At 39.4% G+C, this 26,036-nt stretch overlaps 1 protein-coding gene across 1 annotated transcript in view; it reads left to right on the top strand.

The window, feature by feature from the left end:
• Positions 1-26,036, top strand: part of HPSE2 (heparanase 2 (inactive)) — a 569,682-nt gene that overhangs the window by 490,014 nt on the left and 53,632 nt on the right. The window lies entirely within an intron of this gene.

Below are 26,036 nucleotides of genomic sequence, written 5' to 3' on the forward strand. Positions count from 1 at the left end.
GTGGATGTGAATGAGCAACCATTATGAGTTTAGAGCCAGTGACACTCTGCCTCAGATTGTGGAAAAGAGATACTGTAGGTTTGGAAATTTACAAATTCTTGGACAACTAAACATTTGAAATAAGAATGCAGACAACTACTTGGGTAAAAATATTGTAATAATTAACAACGTGCCAGGTACTGTACAGATATTAACACATTTCATCCTCAAAAAACCCCATGAATTTAGTACTACTATTAACCATAGTTACAGATAAGAAAACTGAGTCACAGAGAGATAAGGAACTTGCTCAAGTTAACGGCAGAGTCACAATTTGTCCCAGGTGGTTTGGATCCAGAGGCTGTGCTCTTCACCACTGTACTGCAAACTTTCCGGACAGATAGAACGCTTCCGTTTAAATGAAGTGGGGACAATAGTACCAGTTAGCTTCTTGTCTATCTGGGCTGGTTACTGGTGAGATCGGACTGCCTTGCAACTGAGGGAAACAGACTGGTCTTCGCTGAGGAATAAATGAAGAAAAATTGTATTTAATCCTCCTGACATTTACTCCTCCTGACATCATGGAAAGTAGATATCACATTTACATTTCACAGTTAAGGAAAGTGAGGGCTTAGAGAGGTTAAGGAGTTTGCCCAGGCCTCATAGCAAGTTAGAGGCAGAAGCAAGATTCTGACTCAGGAACCTATTATGGACAAGTACCTATTATGGACATTTCATATAGATTTGATCATACAATATATGGCCTTTTGTTAATTGCTTCTTTCACTTAGCATAGTGTTTTCAAGGTTCATACATTTGTGACATGTATTTGTACTTTATTTCTTTTTATTGCCAAATAATATTCCATTATATGGATATATCACATTTTACTTATCCACCCAACAGTTGATGAACGTTTGTGTCCAATTTTTTGTCTATTATGAACATTTTTGTACAAGTTTTTTGTGTGCACATATGTTTTCATGTTTCTCTTAGGCATATACGTAGGAGTGGAATTGCTGGGTCATATGGTAACTCTATGTGTAAATTTTTGAGGAACACATGTATCCTTTTAATTTTTTAAAAAGCCAGGACCCCCAGAACCACTTATATGATAGTTGGAGCACAGAAAATTATCTTAAAATTATATGTTCCATGTCAAGCCTCTTATAAAATCGAATAATAAAGAGAAAAATAGAATAAAAAATATGAAACTCATCCTTGAGAGATTGAAATATACATTGAATAATTTGTTCATATTGCAATTTTTGTGTGTGTATCTATTATATACAAGAAAAGACCAATGGATTTGAAGTTAAAAGATCTACTCACTGCCTTTCCAAGCTCTCTTGAAAGGTGTCTGTGAGGCTCCAATGGGATCAGGTGCTTAGTATACCGTAAATGGCTGTTCAGTTGTGAAGGAGTTGTAGTAGGAGTGTTCTCAGGGAGGTGAAGTTCTCCTGAGGTGGACCAAGAAAATGCACTCAGTAGAGAAGAAAAGGCCTGAGAGGCAAAGAGGAAGGTGGACCCTACATGGGGACAGGACTAGGGTTTGGTCTCAGGCTGCTCAGGGCTTATCAGGAGGCCCCAAAGAAAGGGGCAGGGCCCAGGACCACATGTGAGGTGCATCTCAGGGCAGAGACAAGTCCTGTGTGGCTTCGTCCCTTCCTCTGCCTGCTCTTTATCCCAATAAAAACTGGCTGGAAGAAGAAGGTAGCACATGACCTCATGAGACTGCAGTCTCACTAGCAAAGGAATAAGGAGAAAGAAGCAAGTTGTGACCATCATTCCCAGTACCTAGGACTGCTGTGGTGGTTGGGGGAAGAGACTTTCAAGGAGATTTAGGGATGCAATTGGGAGTAATGATAGGTAGAGCTTCAGCAGTGGCCAAGGGATTTAGAGAGAACGAGAGAAGTGAGCATGGATGAAACAGATTCTTTATAACCCCAGCTCTGCAATTCCATTTTTCAAAACCTTTCAATAGTCTGAACTACCTATAAAATGAAGTCCTTAGTGAGACATCCATGACCCTTCAAGGTCTGACCCCAGCTTTATTTTCCAACCTTACTTCCCATTGCTCCCCTTCAGTACCTCTAGGGTACTTACTCTCTCCCAAATGAAACCAGAATCTAGCCTTTGTCTGGAATTATCTCCTTTAGTCTCTGTGTAGCCAAATAAGTGCCAGTTCTTCAAAACTCAGCTCACAAACTACCTTTTCCACAAGTACTCTCCAAAATCTCCACACCCTGCTTCCCAGACAGAATTAATCTCAAACTTGCCAGGATACATATAGTGCTTTTCCTGCATAATGACACTAACAGGTTGTCTTTATTTCTTATCAGAGGGTAGGCCTATCAGGGGCAAAGACTGTCTCCTAATTCACCTGTCCATGACACAGGGTCTGGTATGTAATAGGTATTCAATAAATGTTTGTTGAATCAGTGGATGGATGACAATGAAATAGAGATGTGGATAAGGGGAGCAAGAAGGGAGTTGGGGGATGGGAAGCTGGACATAATCAGATAAGTGCCAGTGCAGGCCAGGAGAGAAGGCTTCAGGTGAGATGACAAGAGGTATGCTAAGGTATAGTCAGCTGGGAGTGGAGATCGGTGGTGGAGAGTGCAAGTGGGCAGAGGAGAAGGGAGTATTCAGGGCAAAGAGGGAGCTCTATCCTAGGACTCAGCCTTGAGCTAAGAACCAACTGACAGAATGGCTTTTAATCTCAGGGATAAACTCAGATGCTTAGAGAGGCTGGACAGAGAGCATGGATGAGTGAGGTGAGTGGGGAGCAATGTGAACCTTCTGTGATGGGCACAGCCTCTGCTCAGCCACAGTGGGTTCTTGCAGGTGAGCCACCATGGATAGATCTTGAAATGTTTTCAAGAGAAGCCAGAAATATGTATTTTTGGTAAAATCTCCCATTTGTGAAACATTAGAAACTAATTAGAGTTCTTAAAACTTTTTACTGGAACATTATATATATATATATATATATATATATATATATACACACACACATATATGTATATACAGAAATGTACACATGTCCTAAGTGAATTTTCACAAACCAAACACATCCATGTAACCAGTACCCTGATCAAGTATCAGAATATTATCAGAAACATGCCTCAGATGCTCCCTTCCAGTCCTTACTGTCGCTTGACGTCCAATATCACAGAATAATTTTGCCAGTTTTATATGCTATATAAATGGAATCATGTAGTTCATTTTTTGTGTGGCTAGGTTCTTTCATTAAACATTATGCTTGAGGGTGTAGTTGTAGATTGCTCATTCTCAGCTGTATAATATCCCACCGTGTGAGTGTGCCACAACTTATACGTCTGTGCTACTGCTAAAGGACATTTAGTTTCAGTGTTTTAACTACTACACACAGTGCTACCAGGAACACCTAGTAGATGTCTTTTGGTAAACATATGTGCACATTTCTACTGAGTATATACCTAGGAATGAAGTATAGCGGTCATAAAATAGGTATATGTTCAGCTTTAGTAGATACTTCCAGAGTGTTTGTATAGATTTACATTCTCACCAGCAAGGTATGAAAGTTCCAGTTTCTCCACAACCTTGTCAACCGTGATTTTTTTTTCATTTTAGCCATTCTCATGCATGTGTAGTGGTATTGCATTGTGGTTTTTATTTATATCACCCTGATGAATATTGAAGTTGAAAACATTTTCCTATGTTCACTGACCATTTAGATAGCCTATTTTATGAGGTGGCTGTTCAAGCTATTTTCTCATTTTTCTATTGAGTTATCTATCCTTTTCTTTCTATATTCTGGATGTGAATGTACTCTCAGTATCTTCTCCTACTCAGTCACCTGCCTTTTCACTCCTGAGTGTCTTTTGATAAACACAAGTTCTTAACTTTAACATCATCCAATTTATCAATTTTCTCTTTATGTTCAGAATTGTTTGTGTCTCGTTTAAGAAATATTTGCAGACTTCACTGTCACAAAGATGTTATCCTATGTTTCCTCTAAAAGCTTTAATTGTTTTACCTTTCATACTTAACTCTGCAATCCATCTGGAATTGTTTTATTGTATGATATAAGGTAGGGTCAGTAAGTATTTTTCCAGATGGATATCCAATTGTCTCAACACCATTTACTAAGAAAGATCATCCTTTTCCCAATGCTCTGCAATGTTGCCTTTGTCATAAATCAGGTTATCATATATGTGAGGGTCTGTTTCTGGATTCTGTATTACATTTCATTTGTTACTTTGTCTATTCTTGCACCAAAACCTCAGTGTCTTAATTACTATAGGTTTGTAATAAGCCTTCATATCTAATGGTATAAGTCTCTTCCAGCTTTGTTTTTCTTCCTCAAGTTTACTTTAGATATTTTTGGCCCCTTGCATTTGGTCTTTTTCATGTAAATTTTAAAGCCAGCTTGTTAATTTCTGCAAAAGAACCTCCTGAAGATTTTTTTGTTTTTTGTTCTTAGTTTTTTGTTTTTAAAAAATAACATCTATGCAAGGGTTGAAATTTAATAAAATCAATATTTTTAAAAATTTTTATTTTATATTGGAGCATCGTTGATTAACAATGTTGTCTTAGTTTCAGGTGCTCAGCAAAGTGATTCAGTTATACCTGCTGAAGTTTTGATAGAAGTTGCATTATATCTGTAGTTTAATTTAGGGAGAATTAACATCTTTTCAATGGTGTGTCTTGCATTCCATTACTATGGTATATCTCTTCATCTCTTTGGATTTCTTAGTTCCTCTCAATAATTCAGTTTTCAGGGTAGAGGCCTAATATTTCATTAGATATATTCCTAGATATTTGATATTTGTTTAAGTTATATCTTTTATAAAGTTTTTTCTATGTAGTTGTTGCTAGTATATAGCAATCAAATTGATTTTTGTATGTTGACCTTATATCTAGTGATCTTGCTAAATTCACTTAATTCTAATAGTTTGTAGATTCTTTTGGATTTTTTCTACATACACAATAATATTATCAGCAAATAATGACAGTTTTATTTCTCTTATTCTGATTATTACTCATCTTTGATTGGGGTCATCTCTTTCCTGAAGAAGTATGTTTTTGGGGGTGATCTACCATTACTATTGGGATTCGTTGTTCATACCTCCTTCTGCCAAGTTCATAGTTCCTTTGCTCTGGAAGTATGCTCCTTCCTCTGTTCTCTGCATCCCAGGGGTCAGTGTATCTCACAGTAAATTCCTTTAGATCTAGACTCTGTCAATATCTGGTAAACTCACCCTTCCCATTATCATCACCAGTCTTTTTTGGCTAGAAGCACATGTGGTAAACAATAAAAGTGAGAAGTCAGCATGGTTTATTATTCACTCAGTCTTTTCTGGTTAGGGAGCTAAGTCCCTAGTAGGAACAGTCTCCACTTCTCTGGTGGTCCACCTGTGCCCTTAGATTTCTTAGTGCTCACAAGAATGTACTTTCAAGACTGTGACTCTATTCTACCTGAAGCAAACCAGCCTAACATTTGTAAGGATGCTAATTATGGTGTATGGTGCTAATGATGAATTATTGTGGTTGTTTCCTTGTTTCATTGATTATGGGCCTTTTTCTTAATGCTGCTTTTCACTCTGTTTTTGTCGGTGGGTTTTGAAGGAGGGTAATGAAGTTAAAATGCCTTTATTACATCATCTGCAACCAGATGTCCCCTTCACTTTTCTCTCTTCACATTTTTAAAAACTAAAATTTATAGTTTTTTATTATAAACTTTATACAAGCTCATTGTAGAAAGTATAGAAAATAAATGGAAATGCACAGAAGAATCGTTAGGAACAGAATAGTAAGGACTTATTTGCCTGAGGCGAGAGCAGCAAAGACTGGTATATCTGCAAGACAAGAGGTGTTAGTGGACAAAAGAATCCCTTAGAGAGCTAGACTGTGCCAAAATATACAGCCCTCAAAGGGGAGTTTAGTTAGACAAGTCCACAGGACAAGCCGGGTGTGCAAACATAAACAGCCCTCAGAGGAGAGGCAAACACAGACAGGGCTCTGCAGAAAAGGTAGAATATGTGCAAACAGCACCGCTCAGAGGGGAGACATAAAGGGTGGAATCCCAGGCATTAGAGGTGCTGGAAGTCTTATTAAGTTACATTCCATTCCCTGGGGCTAATGCTGAATCCTTCCTAAAGATTCATTTAATGCATTTTGCTAAATGGCTCAAGAGGGGCATGACATCCCCAGAGAAGACAGAGCTCAGAGGGACCTCAGGGAGAGTTTAGGCCAATACCTTGTAAAGCGTGGTCCATGTGCCACTACTGGCATAAGAAGTTATTTTAATGGTTCACAGTTTTTTTTTTATAGTTATATTTATTTTAATTTGTGTTAGAAACAAAGTATAGCTAATACAATGAAACCACAATTTCACGGATATCCTTATTTAGGATAAGGCTAAAATTGGTAGTAATGTTAGGCCTGGGTTGATTTAAAGATAACTAATAAACAAATAAAGCACAGGTATTGTGCAGATATTGCAAAAATCAAGGTGGTCTGGGAAATACTGAGCTAGAGCAACCCCCTCATCTCAACTGTGAGGAAACTAAGCCAGAGAAGAGACAAGGCAGAACCAAGACAAACACTCAAGTTTCTTAATTCCCAGACCAGTGTGCCTTCTTTTGCTACTAACAAGATTTCCTAGTTAATTTAAGATAATTCAAAATTGGAAGAGTTGCTAGGTATTCAACTTACCCTTCTGTCTACTATTTACCCTTATGATACTTGTTTAACTATAAACAAACTCTCTGTCTTTATGTAGTCATTCACTGAATAAACATTACAAAGTATTGTGGGGAGTAATATAACAAATACTGAGATAGGAAGATGGGGTTCCTGACCACAAAGAATGTAATTTTATGGGGAATTAGATGGTTAAGTAAAAATAATTATTCAAGACACAATAGAATAAGTGTAGATACAGCAATACAAGAAAAGAGTTGGAGAAGAGTAGAGGAAGAGGCAGTTACTTCCAGGTGGAAACTGAGGCTTCATGAAGTAGGTGCTGCATAAGTTAGGCTTGGCATGATGAATGGATTTCATTGGGCAAAAAGGAGGGAGAGGATCTCAAATAGATGTTTGTACATCCATCCATGTTCATAGCAGCATTATTCACCATAGCTAAAATGTGGAGGTGACCCAAATGTGCATTGACAGATGAGTGGATAAACAAAATGTGGTATATGCATACTATGGACTATTCAGCCTTTAAAAGGAAGGAAATTCTGACACATGCTACAACATAGATGTTGAGGACATTATGCTAAGTGAAATAAGCCAGTCACGGAAAGACAAATATTGTATGAATCCACTCATATGAAGAAGTACTTTGAGAAGTCAAAATCATAGAGACAGAAAGTAGATGGTGGTTGCCAGGGGCTGGGGGAAGAGGCAAATGGGGAGTTATTGTTTAATGGGTATAACATTTCCATTTTACAGAATACAAAGTGTTCTACAGGTGGATGGTGGTGATGATTGCACAATTTGAATGTACATAGTACCACAGAATTGTATATTTGAAAACGGTTAAGATAGTAAATTTTATGTTCTATGTATGTTACCACAATAAGAAAAGAATTGGAGAAAAAAAAAGAAGGAAGTAAGAAAATCCCAGGCTTAAGTAAAGAGCAGGAACAAAGTCTGCAAGATGCCTGAGTACATGGTGAGTTTGGGAGGCCTACGTAGAGGAGTCAGTGTGTAGGATGTTCTGAGAGGTAAGGCTTGAAGGACAGGATGAGTCTGAGTCTTGGTGGGCATTGGTTGCAGTGCCAAGAAATTTGAATTCTATTCTGTAGATGATGAGACAAGGTAAATGGGACTGAGGAGTCACATATTCTCATAGTGACCATTACATGCCTATATCCCCATTTGCTTAACACTAAGAATACCTGAAGTACCTGAATCTTTGGTGAGTTCTGAGGAGGACAGAGCACTAATGAACAAGGTCATGATGCCCAATTGTACTATAAAAAGAAACAGGGGCTAGAGGACCGACTAGACAGAGACACAGTTGGCTGTCCACCTGGACAAAAGGAGTTTCAGTGGGACTGAAAAGCAACTCCTCAACTAGCACAGGAAGAGCCACAGAGAGAAACAAAATAGCAATCATTGTGAGGACAAGTAAGTTCCTCTTTTCTGTTGTGACGCTAGAGAGGCTTCAGCAACCTAAGGCCTTGGGAAAGAAGGAAGGCTAATGACTTCATGCGATCTGAGGATCCAGAAGGTAAAGAGGTGAAATCAAGGCTTGAGCAATGGGATGGCAGGACTAGAAGTGGTAGAGAGAAGGCTGGTAGAAATATCAGCTGGAACAGACCAAGAGAATTTACCCGGCCATTGCCAAAGCTTGAAGTTTGCTCTGTGCAACAGGTAGGTTTGGGGGAGAGGTGAGCCCTTTACTTCACTTAAGGATGCATGTCTGAGCATGTAATTGACCCCTGGGGATCCTGGGAGACTGAACACACAGGTAAGAGCCATCCAAAGTCCCACATCTCAAAAAGGAAAGGAATAAAGCTTCATTAACAGAAAGAACAGACAATGCAAATTGAGAGCACTCAAAAAGAATAAGCATCTACTACAATTACATAATTAATCATTAATATCTGTGTGAACATTGTACTCCGTTCTCAATATAACTTTGTGGTAAGATTTCTGGTCCTATCTTTTAAATTCCTAGGAATGACAAGAATATGTTTTCTTGAAATAGTTCATATAATCAGCTACCTGTGGAATTCATGTGACAGATGCTTTGAATCAGGTGCAATGTTAGTAATCTGCAAATAAGTGTGTTTATGCATGTCAAATTAAGGGATGGGAACAGTGATGAGGCTAATTGCAAAATATCAGAAATTCTAAAATATTGATATCCTGCTTTGTAATCCAGTTTAATTCAAGTATTTTTATTGTTGTCCTTCTGCAGGCAGAACCGTTTAGTGTGTCCTTAGAGAAACAAAAAGGAGAATCAGGGTTTTCTTGATCCTTGGGGACCTCACAGTCTAGTAGTCAACAGACATCTCTAATACAGGAAAACTAAAATAAATGTTATAGGGGAAGCTCATCTAGTATGTCTTGAAGGCTCAAAGAAGAGAGATCATACTCCTTATATCTCATTAAATCTGGATGCTGTCAATTGAGAGACACACCACTATTTTTTGCCCCACTAAGAAAAAAAGAATTCTGATAATTAAATTATGACATGTCATTGATTTTAAGAGGCATTCCTTTTCAGGAGATGTTAAATCACTTTAGAATTGATGAAATGTGGTCATTGAAGAATTCTGACAGGTTGAAATAAGAGAAAAAGCCCACCAAGCAGGGGTTCTTCTGGTTTTTTTTATATTACATACTTTCTTTGATCATTCACATGACTTCAATCACTCCCTATAGGATCATAACTCACAAATATTCATCTCCTGCCAGAATTTCTCCCCTTAAATGCAGATCCTTATATCCAACTTTATTTCATTCATTTATTCATTCATTATTCATTATTTCATTCATGTAGTAGTACCTATCATGTTCCAAGCAGCATTCTAAATGTTTTATATTGTGTCATAAAAACTCTATGAATAAGAATTATTATTATTATCCCCATTATAGAAGTTAAGTAACTTGCTCAAAGTCATACAGCTAGTAAGTGGCAGAAACAGAAAAAATGGACATGAGAGACATTGCAAATCCGTAGGATTTAAATCTACAATACTTGTCAGCTGAGTGGGGATGGAAGCTGAGAGAGAAGGAAGGTTTTAAAAGGGGATAACGGGAAAAATCACTGTCATAGTTCAGGCTGCTATAACAAAATGCCACAGACTGGGTGGCTTAAACAACAGAAATTTGTTTCTCACAGTTCCGGAGCCTGAGAAGTCCAGTATCAAGATGCCAGCAGAATCAGTTCCTGGCGAGAGCCCTCTTCTTGGCTTGTAGATGGCTGCCCTCTCACTGTGTCCTCACATTGGTGGAGAGAGAAAGAGCTCTGGTCTCTCTTCCTCTTCTTTTAAGGACACTAATCCCATCATGGGGCTCCACTCTCATGACTTTCATCTAAATCTAATTACCTCCCAATGGCCCCATCTCCAAATACCGTCACATTGGGGGGTTAGGGCTTCAACATATTAATCTGAGGGGGACATAAACATTCAGTTCATAATAATTATCAACAGGGATAAGGAGGTCAAATAAAATTTCCCTCGGAAGGAAAATATTTAAACTGGACAAGTTGAGTTCTTAAGTGCTACAAGAAATGCAGATGCAAATATCCATTACTCAGTTGGAAACACTAGTGTGTAGGTTTGGGCAGATATTGGGCCAGGGGTATTGATTTGGGAGTGTGGGAGTAGATGATATTGCTGGTAGAAACAAGCTAAGGACAACTTGAGAAAACTCCACATCTAAGAGAGATAGAAGAGAAGGCTCAGTCTGAGGTAGGAAGAGTACTGAAACCGTAGAAGGTCTCAGAAGGCAAAGAAGAGAGTTTCGAGAAGGAGGAGGTTGTTGGTCAATGTTTAACTGACAATGTTAAATGCAGAGGTGGAGAAGAATGAGTAAGGAAAACCCTCACATTAGGTAATGAGAATCTCACTGGTGATGAGAAAGAGCACTGGCTTCAGATGGATTAGATGGAAACTAGTGGGTAGGTGATTTTTTTTTTTTTACGTCTTTATTGGAGTATAATTGCTTTACAATGGTGTGTTAGTTTCTGCTTTACAACAAAGTGAATCAGTTATACATATACATATGTTCCCATATCGCTTCCCTCTTGCGTCTCCCTCCCTCCCACCCTCCCTATCCCACCCCTCTAGGTGGTCACAAAGCACCGAGCTGAGCTCCCTGTGCTATGCGGCTGCTTCCCACTAGCTATCTATTTTACGTTTGGTAGTGTATATATGTCCATGCCACTCTCTTGCTTTGTCACAGCTCACCCTTCCCCCTCCCCATATCCTCAAGTCCATTCTCTAGTAGGTCTGTGTCTTTATTCCTGTCTTACCCCTAGGTTCTTCGTGACATTTTTTTCCCCTTAAATTCCATATATATGTGTTAGCATACGGTATTTGTCTCTCTCTTTCTGACTTACTTCACTCTGTATGACAGACTCTAGGTCTATCCACCTCATTACAAATAGCTCAATTTCGTTTCTTTTTATGGCTGAATAATATTCCATTGTATATATGTGCCACATCTTCTTTATCCATTCATCCGATGATGGACACTTAGGTTGTTTCCATCTCCAGGCTATTTTTCAAGAAGTTTGTCCATGCTGTGAGGAAGAGTCACAGTTGTATAGCAGGAGTGAGGAAACAGGTTTTTAAAATGAAATTTTGATGTAGTGGGGGAATTGACTTAATGGAAATAAGTCAAGATATAAGATGCACATAATTAGAGGAGTTGACTTCTGAAGGAGGCCAGAGGAAAGGGAGATCCTTAACAAGGAGGACACTTCATTCTCTGCAATGGAGGAGTAATAATAATAACAGTATTATTATTTTGAACTTTAGCTAAGTATCAAGAATTATTCTAAGAAGTTTATAAGTGTTTAATCTTATCTAAAATTCTGTGAGGTAAGCACTATTATTTTCCTCATTTTACAGATGAAAAATTTGAGGCTTAGAGTTTTAAACAACTTTTCTGAGGTCTCAAAGTCAGTAAGTGGTATATGCAAGACTTAATTCCAAGTAACTTGATTCCAGGATCTCCAGCCTAAACCAGCACACTGTAAGATAATAAAGATTTTGAGGTTGCTAGAATGGAAGTTTAGGATACTTGTGTCAGATGGCCTAAAACTATGTAGTAAAATAGAACTTGAGGCCATCTGCTGCAGTTGGGCGAAAGAAGGCAAGGTTGGGGGCCTCTGTGGGAACAGAGGTAACTTGGGAATCTACTGTAAGGAATTCAACAGAGAGCTATCAAGAGACGAATAACAAGATTCATATCCTTCTTACCCGCCACAGTGAGAGAAGTGATCATCACAGGACAATTAATGTGTTTATTTTTCTTGACCCTTCCAAGATGTATCCAGATGCTAAAGTACTTGATTGTAGAATTAAAGATAGGGGAATGGGCCTAATGTCTCAGCTTCTCAGTGTGCTAAACAGGGTTCCAACAGTGGTAGGCCCGTATCGGTGTGCAAAGGAGCTCTTGCAACCCCTTAACTGAGGGTTAAAAATAGTAAGTATCCATCTCTGAATCTCTGAATTTCTACAGGAAGATAGAGGGGAAAGGGATTTGTCCACCCATTGTCAACAATATATTTTTTGTTGACACTGTTCACTAAGTCAGAGAATCAAGATGATGGCAAAAGTTTTATAAGAGCTATTAGATATGAGTAATATATCCTTCTTCTCTGTGGCCTTTATGCTTTGTCTTATAGAATGTATAACTTTCATTACATTATACTATTTTGTGGGAATTTTTTGTCCCCCTATGAGACCATTAGCTTTGGAAGGCAGGGACTATGTGTTGTCCATATCTGTATTTCCAGTGCCTAGATTCTCATAAGTGCATAATAAGTCTTTAAATTGAATTACTGTAGGAGAGAAAGACCTCTTGCCCTACTTCTTGGAAATTATGTCTGGTTCAAATAATTGTGAACTTAAATGAATTCTTGGACATGGATGTGTCAGTTTCAATATCACTTTAGTTATTATTTAAGTAATCTGCAGAGACAGTTGCAATGTTTCAATAAATATAATGCTTGTATATGGTTCAGAATTTGACACATGCAGCATATTTCAGGGGAGTAAAGTTCAACTTTGAAAAATCACATTTTAGCAATTAAACCCGGCTGTAGCAGTATAAGGATATTCTAATGTTAAAGCCTTTTAAATTATGAAAGTAGAAAACTATTTTCCAACTGTAATGACTCTAAACATTTATACCACACTAAATTATTACATTGAAACACTTTTTAAAATTATATGAAGTGAATTAATACAAAATTCTCTAAGTAGTCATCTGATACTAAATAAGGATTATTTCTAAAAGAACAGCTATTCCTCTTCTTCACATTGTTCTTGCTTCTCCTTTATAATTTGATTCAGTTTATGTCACAGTCCTTAAGTCTACACAACCTTAAATTTAATAATCCTGATATTTCCTTTTTACATCTAGAATCCAATTATATCATGGTGGATGCATTTGAAATGGCTGTGCATTTCAAACTCGCTGTTTCCTAACTGGATTATAAGTCTTAATGAGCTATGGTTTAGTTGCTTTTGTTTACTTAATTTTCTTGCTGTTTAACTTTTGCTCCATCTTGCAAACTATATTTTCAGAGAGAAAACATTATCTACTTAAGTTATTTATGTGCTTTTGAAGGAATTTATGTTTTATATCATTGGTTTATTGCTCCAAGATCCTTTGGACTCTGTTCTCTATTCATGTAGTCTAAAAAGATTCTTTTGCTTTCTTCATATGCTCTTGATTTCCTCAAAAATGTGTTTAAGGCACACTTGTAAATGGTTTTAGAGAGTGGTCAAGCCAACCATAATTGCATTTGGCCCACTCCGTCTTCGTCATGGTCCAGTGATGGTCAAGGTCACAAGCCCTTTACCACATGGGCCAGCTTATGTCGCACCATTTACAGCTCACAGCCCTTGCTCATGACCTTGTTCAAAATTCACACAAATTTGTATTTTTAGGTAGAAGAGAAACTAGGGGAAAACATATGTATGAATAAATCCAAATCCAACCCACTGCTTAAAAAATGGTTCAATTATGTGCTCTACCATTGATGTCCTGTTCAAGCAAAAACTTTATTCACTTATTCAACAAAAAGTTATTATCTTCTTTCTATATTTCCACGTACTCTTTTAGCTACTGGAGATACACAGGGAACAAAAGGGACTATTCTAGCCCTCATGGAATTTTTATAGCCCCCTCCCACCGTACATAATAAACATAATAACTAAGTAAGATATATAGCATGTAACATGATTTCTAAAGAAAGTAAGTAAGATGGTTAGAAAGTGCTAGTGAGAAAGGTAAAATTTTACAGAGCGGCATCTCTGCAAATATCTTTTGGACACCTGCTCTGTTCCATGCATTTGGTGAAGAGGCAGACACAGTTCCTGCCTTCAGGGAGCTAACAGTCCAGTAGGTATGACAGATATTGAACAAGAAATTACAGTCTGATAAGTGTCCTAAAAGGGGAGAGTACAGCTAGTTCTTATAAGGGATGCCAACCTGAGGGTCAGGGGAAATCCATTTGAAGAAGTGGCATTTAAAAAGAGACCTAGTGGGGCTTCCCTGGTGGCGCAGTGGTTGAGAGCCCGCCTGCCGATGCAGGGGACACGGGTTCGTGCCCCGGTCTGGGAAGATCCCACGTGCTGCGTACTGGCTGGGCCCGTGAGCCATGGCCGCTGGGGCTGCGCGTCCGGAGCCTGTGCTCCCCGACGGGAGAGGCCACAGCAGTGAGAAGCCCGCGTACCACAAAAAAAAAAAAAAAAAAAAAAAGAGACCTAGTGGATGAGGGGTTAGCTAGGTGATAAGAAGGGCAACATTCCAGGTAAATCAGTAGGGTCACCTTGAAAAGCCCAGTCAAAATTATAGAATCATAGAATCCAGGGGGCCCTTAGATATCACTCTCTCCAAATTCTTCATTTCATGCATGGGAAAACTAAGCCCTAGGAAGATCCAGTTATTTATCCAAGTTATGCAATGAGTTAGGGACAGGATTAGGACTAAAACCCAAACCCCCAGAAGGAAAGCTCCAGAGAAAAGGGATTTTCATCTGTTTTCTTCACTACCATATTCCTAGTACTTAGAACAGTAAACATTTCATTGAATTAAATAGCCAATGAGTTGCCTGATTGGTTTGTCAGTGCTGTTTTTTTTCCCACTCTATCATAAAGCTCATACATAATATTGTACTAGGCCCGTAGGGCTGAGTGTGATGCATGAAGTTAAACAGATACATTTCCTGTCCTCCAATAGCTTGTCGTATTAGACAGCAGGTGTCAACCGTTTTGATCTCGGGTTCCCTGTACACTCTTAAAAATAATTGAAGAACCTAAAGATATGTGGGTTAAATCTATCAATATTTACCTTGCAGAAATTAAAACTGAGAAAAAAATTTAAGTATTTATGTATTAATTCATTCAAAGATAATAATAGAGCTTCCCTGGTGGAGCAGTAGTTAAGAATCTGCCTGCCAATGCAGGGGACACGGGTTCGAGCCCTGGTCCGGGAAGATCCGACATGCCGCAGAGCAGCTAAGCCCATGCACAACAATTACTGAGCCTGCGCTCTAGAGCCCGCAAGCCACAACTACTGAGCCCGCCTGCCACAACTACTGAAGTCCGTGTACCTACAGCCTGTGCTCCACAACAAGAGAAGCCACCGCGATGAGAAGCCTGTGCACCGCAATGAAGAGTAGCCCCCACTCGCTGCAACTAGAGAAAGCCCACATGCAGCAACGAAGACCCAACACAGCCAAAAATAAATAAATAAAAATATATAAGTTAAAAAAATAATAATAATAAGTTCCATTATATGTTAATATAAATAATACATCTTACGAAAAATAGCTCTATTTTCCAAACAAAAAAGTAATTAATGAGAGGAGTGGCGTTGTTTTACATTTTTGCAAATCTCTTCCTGTCTGGTTTAAGAGAAGATAGCTGGATTTTCATCTGCTTCTGCATTCAGTTTTTTTGCCATATGTTGTTTTGGTTGAACCATATGAAGAAAATCTGTACTTACACAGATATGTAGTTGGAAAAGGGAGGGTTATATAATAGGCTTTTCAGCTAATTCAGATATTCCTGTTTGATACTATATCAATTAGCAGTGATTTTTCAAAGGTTAATTGCAATGTGGAATCTACACCTCACCAATGAACTTTTTAATACTCTGTTGCATTAAAATCCATTAGTCTGTCTTGTAATTCGAATGGATCTTTTACTCATAGATGATTTCGTAACATTCATTGGTCATTTGGAAAATATTGGTTCACTGAGCTATATGGGTCTTCCAAATATTTTATTATTGAATTATACAATATGAAAAAATCACTTTGTTGATATCTCTACCAATCTCATCAGGAAACTCTTTAATTAGTGGGAAGCTGTCACACTCGCAGAGGTAGATTGAACTTTTCTACAATTCTGATTTTTACTTGAAAGCTCAGATTTTTATTTTCGGCAACAAGTGCTGTCAGTCATTTTCCTTGAAGTGACAGACTCGCTTCATTCCTTTTGGAGAAAATGTCTGTTAAAATACCCACGTCTGAATAATCATAGTTTGTCTCTTAATCATTCATTCAAGCAAAAATTATGTTCCATGAGAAAAACAGTTAGTTTAGCTAGGAGTCAATCACATTAACTCTTCTCCTTGAGCTCTTCTCCTTGTGCTTTGGTACACAGTAGAAGTACTTTATGCATACTTATTTCGTCACATGGGATATTTTAAAAAGACATGCATTTGAGGGTCAAGAATTAATAATTTTTTTTTTACTGCTTCTTCAAGAACATCCTTAAGTGAAACTGATTTTGTTGTCATTGTTCACTGTGAGTGTGGTGGTGAAGAATACAATTGCTAGTACAGTTTGGTGGCGCCGCCTTGATTTGTGCCAAGGCTCTAGTAGTTCTACCCTCTGTTGCTTTTCCACCATAAATCCAAATGCAGCATAGTGAATGAGGCAAATAATGTCTTAGTATTGCGGAAATATTTTTGACTTCACAGACCCTGTGAAAGGGTCTTGGATCCCCTGGGATTTGCAGACCATCCTTTGAAATCTGTTGAATTAGACAATCCCTAACCGTTCTTCTAGTGTCTCTGTATCAGTAGTTCTATAAAATTGAAATTCTTGATTTTTTTCAACATTTTAAACTTTTTATTCATGTTAACATTTCTGATTGGCACTTAGGTTAGTGCTTTACCTTCTCATTGAAGTTTTCCATGCGCGTATCTTACTCCTTTTCCATGCTCCTTTACTGTGTGACGTTTGCTTCATAAAAGTCATTACTGATGTGGTTAAATTAAATGTGCCTTCCAGCCGATCCTTTCAGACTCCTTTTTAATTGCATCCTTAGTGCTATTTGCTCATCCCCATTTGTTCTTATTCAGCCTTGAAAACCTAGAACCTTGGAACTATGAAATTGGAAAGCTTCTCCAAAGCAGAGCCAGAACTGCTATAGGCAAAAAAAGATGGGACGGAATTGTGGAGGTTCTGAGAGCAATCTCCTTATAACTCTTTAGGCAGAGGAAAGTGAACCTGGCAATGGTTTCATCAGCACGTATTTTGATTTCACTGATCTGGAATGTGACACTGACATTGGAATTTGTTAAAAAGCTTTCCAGATGATTCTACCCTATGCAGTCAGGGTTAAGAACAGATGAGGAAACTGAGGCTTATCAGTGTTTAAGTGGCTTATTCCAGTTAATACAACTGTCAGGGTGGAGGACGAAATCCAGGTTTCATACTCCTCCACTCAAGGTCTTTGCTGCCATAAAGACTCCTCTTAAAGATGTAGTGAGACTTCAAGGGTCCAGGGAGAATTGTGGAAGACAGAGCTAAAAAATATGTGCTTAACAGTGGGTAAAACCAGGAGTGAATATGGAGGTTAAAAGAGAGAGAAGAGGCAAAGGGCTTAGGGCAAAGTGCCAAGAAACTGAAAGAAGCAGATGTGTGGAAGACAGAGAAGAAAAGAGAAGGAAGTGGAGGGAAAGAGTAAAGAAGGGAGGTATGGAACAGACAGAGCTGGGATGAAAGCAAGAAAAAGTGGTGACAAGAAAAAGGGAGGTGGAAACGCTGCTGAAGTAGAATGCCACCTACACTCTTCTAGTAATATGAGTAAAATGTTAAAAGTAGGATCACACATCTTTCTTAACATGCCTTTTAAGGATGGGTAAGCACCATGCCGTGCACTTAGCAGACTGTTAAATATTGTGGAGTTGATTTGTTGATAAAAGGGTTGGACAAGAGAGGGCCATCAATTTCCTGAGCCTAATATTAAGCGATCACTTATTGCTTTCCCTGTGTAATGAGTCAGTAATTCTAGGGAGCAATATTCTAGTTCTCTGTTTGGTGCTGCTACTAGAGAGCCACCCTATGTCGCTTCCCAGCAATGGACAATTTAGACAAGATATGTCAAAATACTTGGCATTTCATAAGAAACCATCTGTTGTGGTCCCACCAATGTCTTCGCTATCCCCAGAAATGGGTATGCTCACTCCATTCACTTGCATTCCTGAAAAGCCTGCCCAAACTTTTCACTTTTTCCATTAAGCTAAACCAAGCAGCTCTCTAGAGATTAATGCACGTCCTTTATTGGGAAACACTGATGCAGGATCAGAAGCATCTTAACTAAGGTCAGTCGTTCTCAGTCTTGGCTACACATTTAGAATCACCTGGGGAGTTTTTAAAAATTCCAATTCCTAGGCAACATTCTAGACCAATTAAATCAGGGAGCGATGAGTAAGACCCATTTATCAGTATTTTTTTAAACTCCCCAGATGATTCTAGTGTACAGCCAAGGTTCAGAACCTGGGCCTTCTTAATGAGATATACTGGGGAATATTACAGAGACCTAGAGAATAAACAATCTGCCTTGTTCGCTCCCAGCTGCCCCAAGAAACAAACGTAAAATTGTAATAAATACATTCCCAAATCTACTAGTAATATTAGGCAAACCAAGTTTCAGGAAACTTCATGACTGTCAGGACCCACAGGAAGATGATGAAAGCCCCATGGAGGAGAAGGCTGATGGTAGATGCTTCTCGTTGAGACACCATTCTTTCCTAACTTCTTGCCTACCTCTCTGGCAATACTTCATTTCCCTTTGCAAGCTCTTCTTCCTCTATTCATCCTATAAACATCAATATTCTTTAGGGTTCTTTCCTACTCTTACTTCTTTTCTTATTCTACACATACCTTACGTAAGCTCATCCACTCACATAGCTCCAATTATCATCCATTCATTGCGCATTCATACATGCGTATGTCTAACCCATTTCTCTCTCCTGACTTTGAGCTTCCTACTGGATATATCTGAATGGATGCTTCACAGGCATGTCTAAATGTAAACTCAACATCTCAGCTCCCCTACCTCTCCACTCCCATGCTGTAAGTTTGAATGTCCTCCTGTGCCACATCTAAAGGAATGGCACCAACACCCACCCAATTGCTAGAACTGAGCTAGAAGTCTTGACTTCGCCCTTCATCTCACTCCCCAAGTCTTCTTAATTTGTCTGTCTTTCTGCTGTGCCTCTCTTCAATCTATTTTCTATAGTGCAATCAAAGCTATTATCTAAAACACAATGTCTGTTAAAACTTTATTAAAAACCCTTTAACTCATTGCCTCGGGAAGAAAATTCAGATTCATTAAAATGGTGCCCAGGGACCCACATGATGTGGTCTCTACTTACACCTCTATTCCCATCAACTGCCATTATTTTTCTTGCTCTCTGTGCTCCAGCCAAATTGAATTTCCTTTAGTTCCTTGAATGTTGTATTTCTCATCTCTGGGTAAACTCTATCATGTTCATTGCTGCAATCCCAGTGCCTCCCACAGTACCTGGTACAAAGTAAGCACCCAAGGAGCACTTGTGGCTTGTGTGTGTGTGTGTGCATGAAAGACTGAATATGTTTTCAGGCACTCAAAGCCTTAGAATGTTCTCCTCTCTGATAATGGGCTAATTCACTAGCACTAATCTATTGATTCAGAATAATAATGCGCCTCTTACCCTACCTGATCCTGATCTCTGTTTTTCTTAGCCTCAGTTTAGCAAACCTGACTCTGGCCTCTTATCCTACTGACCTCACTTCTTGATGTTTTACCACCAACCCTGACCTTTCCCTTTCTTCCCCCTCTCTGATAACCAGGTCCATCTCTGCTTAATTCTGCCTTAATAGTTCAGTAGGAAGGACATTAATATTCGCTGTTCACATCAGAAGCACTCTCTCTTTCTAGGATCACCTCAAAGTTTCCTACCAGAACTGCTTCTTTAGCAGTTTTGTTTGGGTTCTCTACTAACCCAAAATAAAGCAATAAAGAAATAGTTATGTCTGAAATGATTTTCCTTTTCATAAACTGAAAATATCCTTTCATTCTGCCTTGGCTCTGATTCTCATTGTGCCTCTTCTTGTGTAACAAATGGGACTTTTCTGTTGTCCATTTCAGCTGAGACCCCAAAGCTGAGGTCAGTGGGTATAACGTGCCACACATCTTAAAGAGAGATTAGAGTTATTTAGACCATCCATGTAGGACCTCCTACAGGATAGCCCCAAATGAGTTCTGGACCCAAACCAAGAGGGATCCATTGTCCATATCCTGTCTACATGTAAGAAGAGGCTAGGAGATTGATGAGAGAGAAGATTATTTCTGTGTATGAAGAGAGTTTTATCAGCTCAGAAGTAGGGACAGGAAGAAGGTTCTTCCTCTCTACCCCAAGCCAAGTGAGAGGGCTCTTCGGCCCCAGATGTGTCCTAGAAGAACTAAAAGGAGAATTCTTAGGAGGACTTGACATGTGTTCTCTGAAGTTTGGCAGGCACAGAGTCCAGAGCCTCGTCCTCCCCTGGAAAGGTCTAATGAAGAGGCTGGCTGGAGATGTCCTTGACAATTGAATGAGGTGAGAGAGCTTGGACTACAGTGGACACCACAGAAAGCAACCAAGCTTCAGCTGTCTTTAAAGAATCACACCCCAGCAGAAAGCGGTTGTGAGAGATATATCATCAGCGTAGAAGCTTAGAGGAGTTTTAAGGAGTTAGTCGTAAAGCCTATTGCCTGTATAAGAAAAGAGTGTAATGTGGAGGGTCGCAGCAGGAAAGCATTGGAAGAACCCACAAAAATGTCCCAAAAGAGAAGGATCTTGGGCATCTCCCTCCAAGAGAGCACCAAAGCCAGATTACTATAACACTAGTCAATAAAGCATTTTGGCTCCCATTTTACCTTTCTTCTTTACCTCTGCTCCTTCAGGAATTACTGGAGAAGAGGATTAAATAAACAAACAAACAAACAAACAAAATCATGTATCCTCTTCCTCCACTACAGTTTCTGATTTATGTTAAGCCTACACTGGTCAAGATATGAATCAAATTAGATGAAAAACTAAAGTTTTGATATAAGATTAGGCTGGTATTTTTAATACCTGAAAAATGAAATTATTTATTAATATCCAAAAGCTAAGAAATAAGCTTTGAGATGAGATTCAGGATTAGGAAACTGGCTTTGAAAGGCAGTGGTTAAAAAAAAGCATAGGGGCTTCCCTGGTGGCACAGTGGTTGAGAATCTGCCTGCCAATGCAGGGGACACGGGTTCGAGCCCTGGTCTGGGAAGATCCCACATGCCGCGGAGCAACTGGGCCCGTGCGCCACAACTACTGAGCCTGTGCATCTGGAGTCTGTGCTCCGCAACAAGAGAGGCCGTGATAGTGAGAGGTCCGCGCACCGCAATGAAGAGTGGCCTCAGCTCGCCGCAACTAGAGAAGGCCCTCGCACAGAAACGAAGAGCCAACACAGCCAAAAATTAATTAATTAATTAATTTTTTTAAAAAAAGCATGAAGGTCTTTGCTGTGGGTATTCCACCAAGTTGAGCCCTTTCAATAAACCATTACACTTGTACTCTTAATGTCTCATAGGGCGGGAAAAGGGGCATATGAGGTAAGCTTAGTAGATAGTATGCTAACTTTTTAGCAAACATGCCAGAACTAATATACCCAAATGGAGTTCTCTTCAAAAGGAATCACTTCAGAAGGCTCTGCAGTTCTTTTACTGATATTGCCGTTGCTCAAAGTATCTCTGAAACATCTCTTTACGAATTGCTTCCTGGGTTTATAGCACATTCTTTTGTATCTATCCATGGATAATCTTTATCCTGTAGTGGTGGGCTGGATTTTTTGAAATAGCTAAATGTTATCTGGAGCCAAGACTAATGACTAGAGTGGATAATTTAGCTGAGAAATTTCACTTGTGGTGAAAAACTTCGCAGGTTATGATTATGAAGTGGATTTCTTCCATGACTTTTACTGGCTGAAAAGAATTTAAGTATCCAAATGGTTGTGAGTCATGGCAGTGTTATTTGAAGCACCAAGTGACCAAGTTGGTGTCCAACTTTAAGAATCAGATTGTTCCCAATCTCTTGGTAGGACAAAACAGGTGGTAGTTTTCAGATCTTCACAGCAGATGCCACCAATCCCTCAGTATGATGGTTTTTGTCAGTTCTTCTCATTGTGATGTCCTGGAATTTAAAGCTTTATGTCTGACCCTTATTTCTGTTACTTTTTAAACTATAAATTTCTTCTTGTCCTGAAAAGCTAAGTCATCTCACAGCCTCCTTTTCTTTAGACAAAACAACAAGCACAGTTGTTGGACACCAACGAAAAGTCTGGTTAATTGCTCTCTGAGGACTGAGTAAAACTGTTTCACATCATTAGAAAAAAATGAAAATGGTCATTTTGAAATTCAGAATGACTATTAATGACCAACAAAATCAGTATGTTCTCCAGCTGCAGTTAAAGTCCCCATGAAAGGGTTCACACATTGGCTTTCATTGTTCTGTCCAATTTTGAAATTTCCAGAACCTACCAAGTCTGCTGGACAGCTTTGTAACTCCCTCCATTCCTCAGAGTGAGCAATAGTCACTGAGCTATCCCAGACCTTCATGCTTTGCTTCAGGAGGTACCTTTGGAATTCCTTCGCTGACCCTGTTGCTGGAGTGATCTGAGGAGTTCTCCCTATCTTGAATACCAATCAGAACCACCACTGAAAAATCAGACCCTAACTTCATCAAAGAGTTAACTGGTGCTTGGAACCATTCAGGTCTATTCAATTTTAAAAACATATGTTTAAAATTGACATCTGGACCAATTTTTGCATTCATTAGATCCCAGATTTAGAAGAATTCCATGTGATTAACATTACAAAACATAAACACTGTGTTCCAGTGATTCAAAAGAAAGCCAGGATATTTTGTATTACGGTGTTTTTATATCTTCAGAATGTCCCATTGTGACTCCCATAAATATCTCCCCAAATCTACCTTATTCTATAAAATTCTACTTTACACTGTTGGAGCTGCAAGTTATAGTGATGCTTCTTGACATCACAGCAGCTCCATTTGCAGTCTAGCCCATTGGCTGAAATCTTTGTTGCCCACTCTGCCTTTGAACTCATCCAGCTTTGTGGCAGTCACAGCCAAATACCCACTGGAAAAGGGTACCAGCTGAGATGTGCAGACTCATAAAACACTGAAATTAGAAGTGTTTAGAGATCATCCAGTCCCTACTGCTGAGAATACTGAGGCTTCAAGAAGGGGCATATCTGGCCCTGTGTCTTCAGTGAACATCAAGATACCAAGGGATCAGAGTAAGTTCAGAGCGTCTGAAGAAATGGAAACAGACTCAGACCCATGAAGAGAAAGAACCAGATTAGCCCTTGTCCCAGAGAATCAATAAGGTCAGAAGCAATAAGTGTCAAAATAGACAAACAAAGGGAAACTTTTCCAGGGTCTGCAGTCTGTTCTCTAAGTACCAGAGAGAGAGAAGGCTATATTGTTCCACTCTCTGAAAGGTAAGATGATAGGCTAAAATCAGCTGATTAGACTTGGGAAGAATCTTTTGAAATCATCCTTTCCTGATCCTTTATTTTATCTTTATTTTATTTTTTTAAAAAATGCAACTAAGGCCCCAGGAGGTTGCCTAATATCATAAAGATTATTAGTGGCACACCTGGACTAAAAATCTGTTACTTCAACTGCCAGTATAATCTTTCCATTATGCTACAAGACCTAATACTATTGAGTGCTTGTTATGTGCCAAGCTTTACCTAAAATATGTTATTTTGGTAGTATAAAATCTTCCTGACAACCTCTTGAGGGTAGGTACATGTATCAACTCTATTTTTTCAGATAAGTAAAGTTGGGCAAGGAGAGGTTAAGGTACATGTCCAGGATCACAAAGCAGAGGCAGGATCCAGACACACGCTGACTCAAGACTCAGTAAACTTGCCATTCCATACTCCCTTTGGAGAAAGAGGCAACTCAAGACTTCTGTGCTCATCATTGTGTTGTAAATTGTCCCTTAGGACCTGATGTACCTTCTCTGTTTTTCTAACTTTGTACCTCATAAAAAGTTTAGGAGAAGTATTAAAGATATACTAGAGGGCTTCCCTGGTGGCGCAGTGGTTGAGAGTCCGCCTGCCGATGCAGGGGATGCGGGTTCGTGCACCGGTCCGGGAAGATCCCACATGCCGCGGAGCGGCTGGGCCCGTGAGCCATGGCCGCTGAGCCTGCGCGTCCGGAGCCTGTGCTCCGCAACGGGAGAGGCCACAACAGTGAGAGGCCCGCGTACCGCAAAAAAAAAAAAGAATACTAGAGACTATACGTATCAGAAAGAGGAGAATTTTCTTCCCCCAAGCTCTCAAATATCTGAAGAACGGTTCAGCCATAGAACTTAATTAGGTGCCTTCCATGTTGAAAAGGCAAACATTGCACATAGCATGTCAAGGAAGGGCCCTTATGAAATCCAGATAGCGTTCTGAATTAAAGATATGGAAAACAAAAAAGTGGAAATTGGCCCTAGAAGGGCCAATTCACCTAAAAATACATTTGCTTGGCTCAAGTGTAAATAGAAAAAGAAAAGAAAAACAACTAATAGTTATTGAGTGCTTACACTTACTAATTCATTTAATTCTTACAACATCCCTATGAGTGTAGGTATTATTATGATATCCATTTATGGATGAGGAAACTTGAGGCACAGAGAGATAAGGCAACTTACTAAGGATTACGTAATTGGGAATTAGATAATAGAGTGGAAGTTCAAAGTCACTAGAAGGCTTTCTGTGTTGCATTTTCAATTAAATATTCAGAAAAATAACTACTCCACTTCCTATGTCACTGGGTCTAAAGAAAGCCCACATGTCTAGTAAGGCCATGTCTGAAATGTAGGTACATATTTGCAAATGAGATGTATAAGACTGATCTTGCTGTTCTACATTTGGAAAACTGGGCATCTTTCCCTAGGAAGACCCCCTTTGAGATTTTAAACTATGAATATTAATCACGGGCTCCCCACCCATTTTTAGCCTACATATGCTCTAAAGTTGCTAGGTCCAGAGTAAAACAGATCTCGGGGCAGCTACAAACTTAGGAAGCTTACAAGTACCCCTGGAGGGCAGAGCTACAGTTGGAAAGATCTGATGCTTCTGTTGGCACCAAGTAAAAGCTTGGAACTACACTGTTTCCCATCTTCTGTTCCCCAAAGCAGACTCCTTGCTCTTCCCATACTCCTCCTGTGGCCAGCTGAAATGGCAACCTCTCTCTGAAGTCTTACTTATTTCTCCAATTAGAAGCAATTGTTCCTACTTCCTCCTCCTTGTTCTGCCACAGATTTGCATTTTAGCACTTGCTGCTTTTGCTCTTCCGTGGTAACGACTTAGATGTCTGTTCCCTCCACTGGGGTATAAACTGTTTGAGGGTGGGGACCAGAACAGCAGCGTCGCCTGGGAGCTTATTGGAAATGCAATTTCTTGGGCCCACCCCAGTCCTACTGAATCAGAATCTCTGGGGATGGGGCTCAGGAATCTGGGTTTTAGCAAGCCCTCCAGGTGATTCTTTATGCACCCTGAAATTTGAGAACCACTAGAGGATTTAAAGCCCTCCGAGTGGGGGATGGAACACACAAGTGAACCGAAGTAAGCTGGCTGGGCTTCGTACCTTTGAGTGGAAGAGACCACATACCTCACCCTGCCCCATCCCCACCTACATACACCCCTCCATTATGTCTGTCTATAAATACAAATGAAGCAGCCAGAAGGAAACCGATAGAAGCCAGTGTGCAGTAATGTGGCCTGCAAGTTTTCAAATCAGACAAAGCCCTGGCAATTGGGGAGGATCGTGAAAATCTGTGCCAGAGGCATCAGGGATGATTCTAATCATCTAAGCAATTTACAACTAAAGGCAACTCCGTTTTATTACTGTTAGCAGAGGAGCAACGGGAGTGTTACCTGGTTTGTGGTTTTTAAATCATAAAATGTTATAAAGAGGTTAAATTTGCTCTGGTATAGTAGCCTTCCTGGCTGCCCAGATTGAACTTTTTAAAGCTCAAAGTCTTCTGTGAT

The sequence above is a fragment of the Stenella coeruleoalba genome (assembly GCF_951394435.1).
Source record: "Stenella coeruleoalba genome assembly, chromosome: 16".
NCBI classification, from domain to species: domain Eukaryota; kingdom Metazoa; phylum Chordata; class Mammalia; order Artiodactyla; family Delphinidae; genus Stenella; species Stenella coeruleoalba.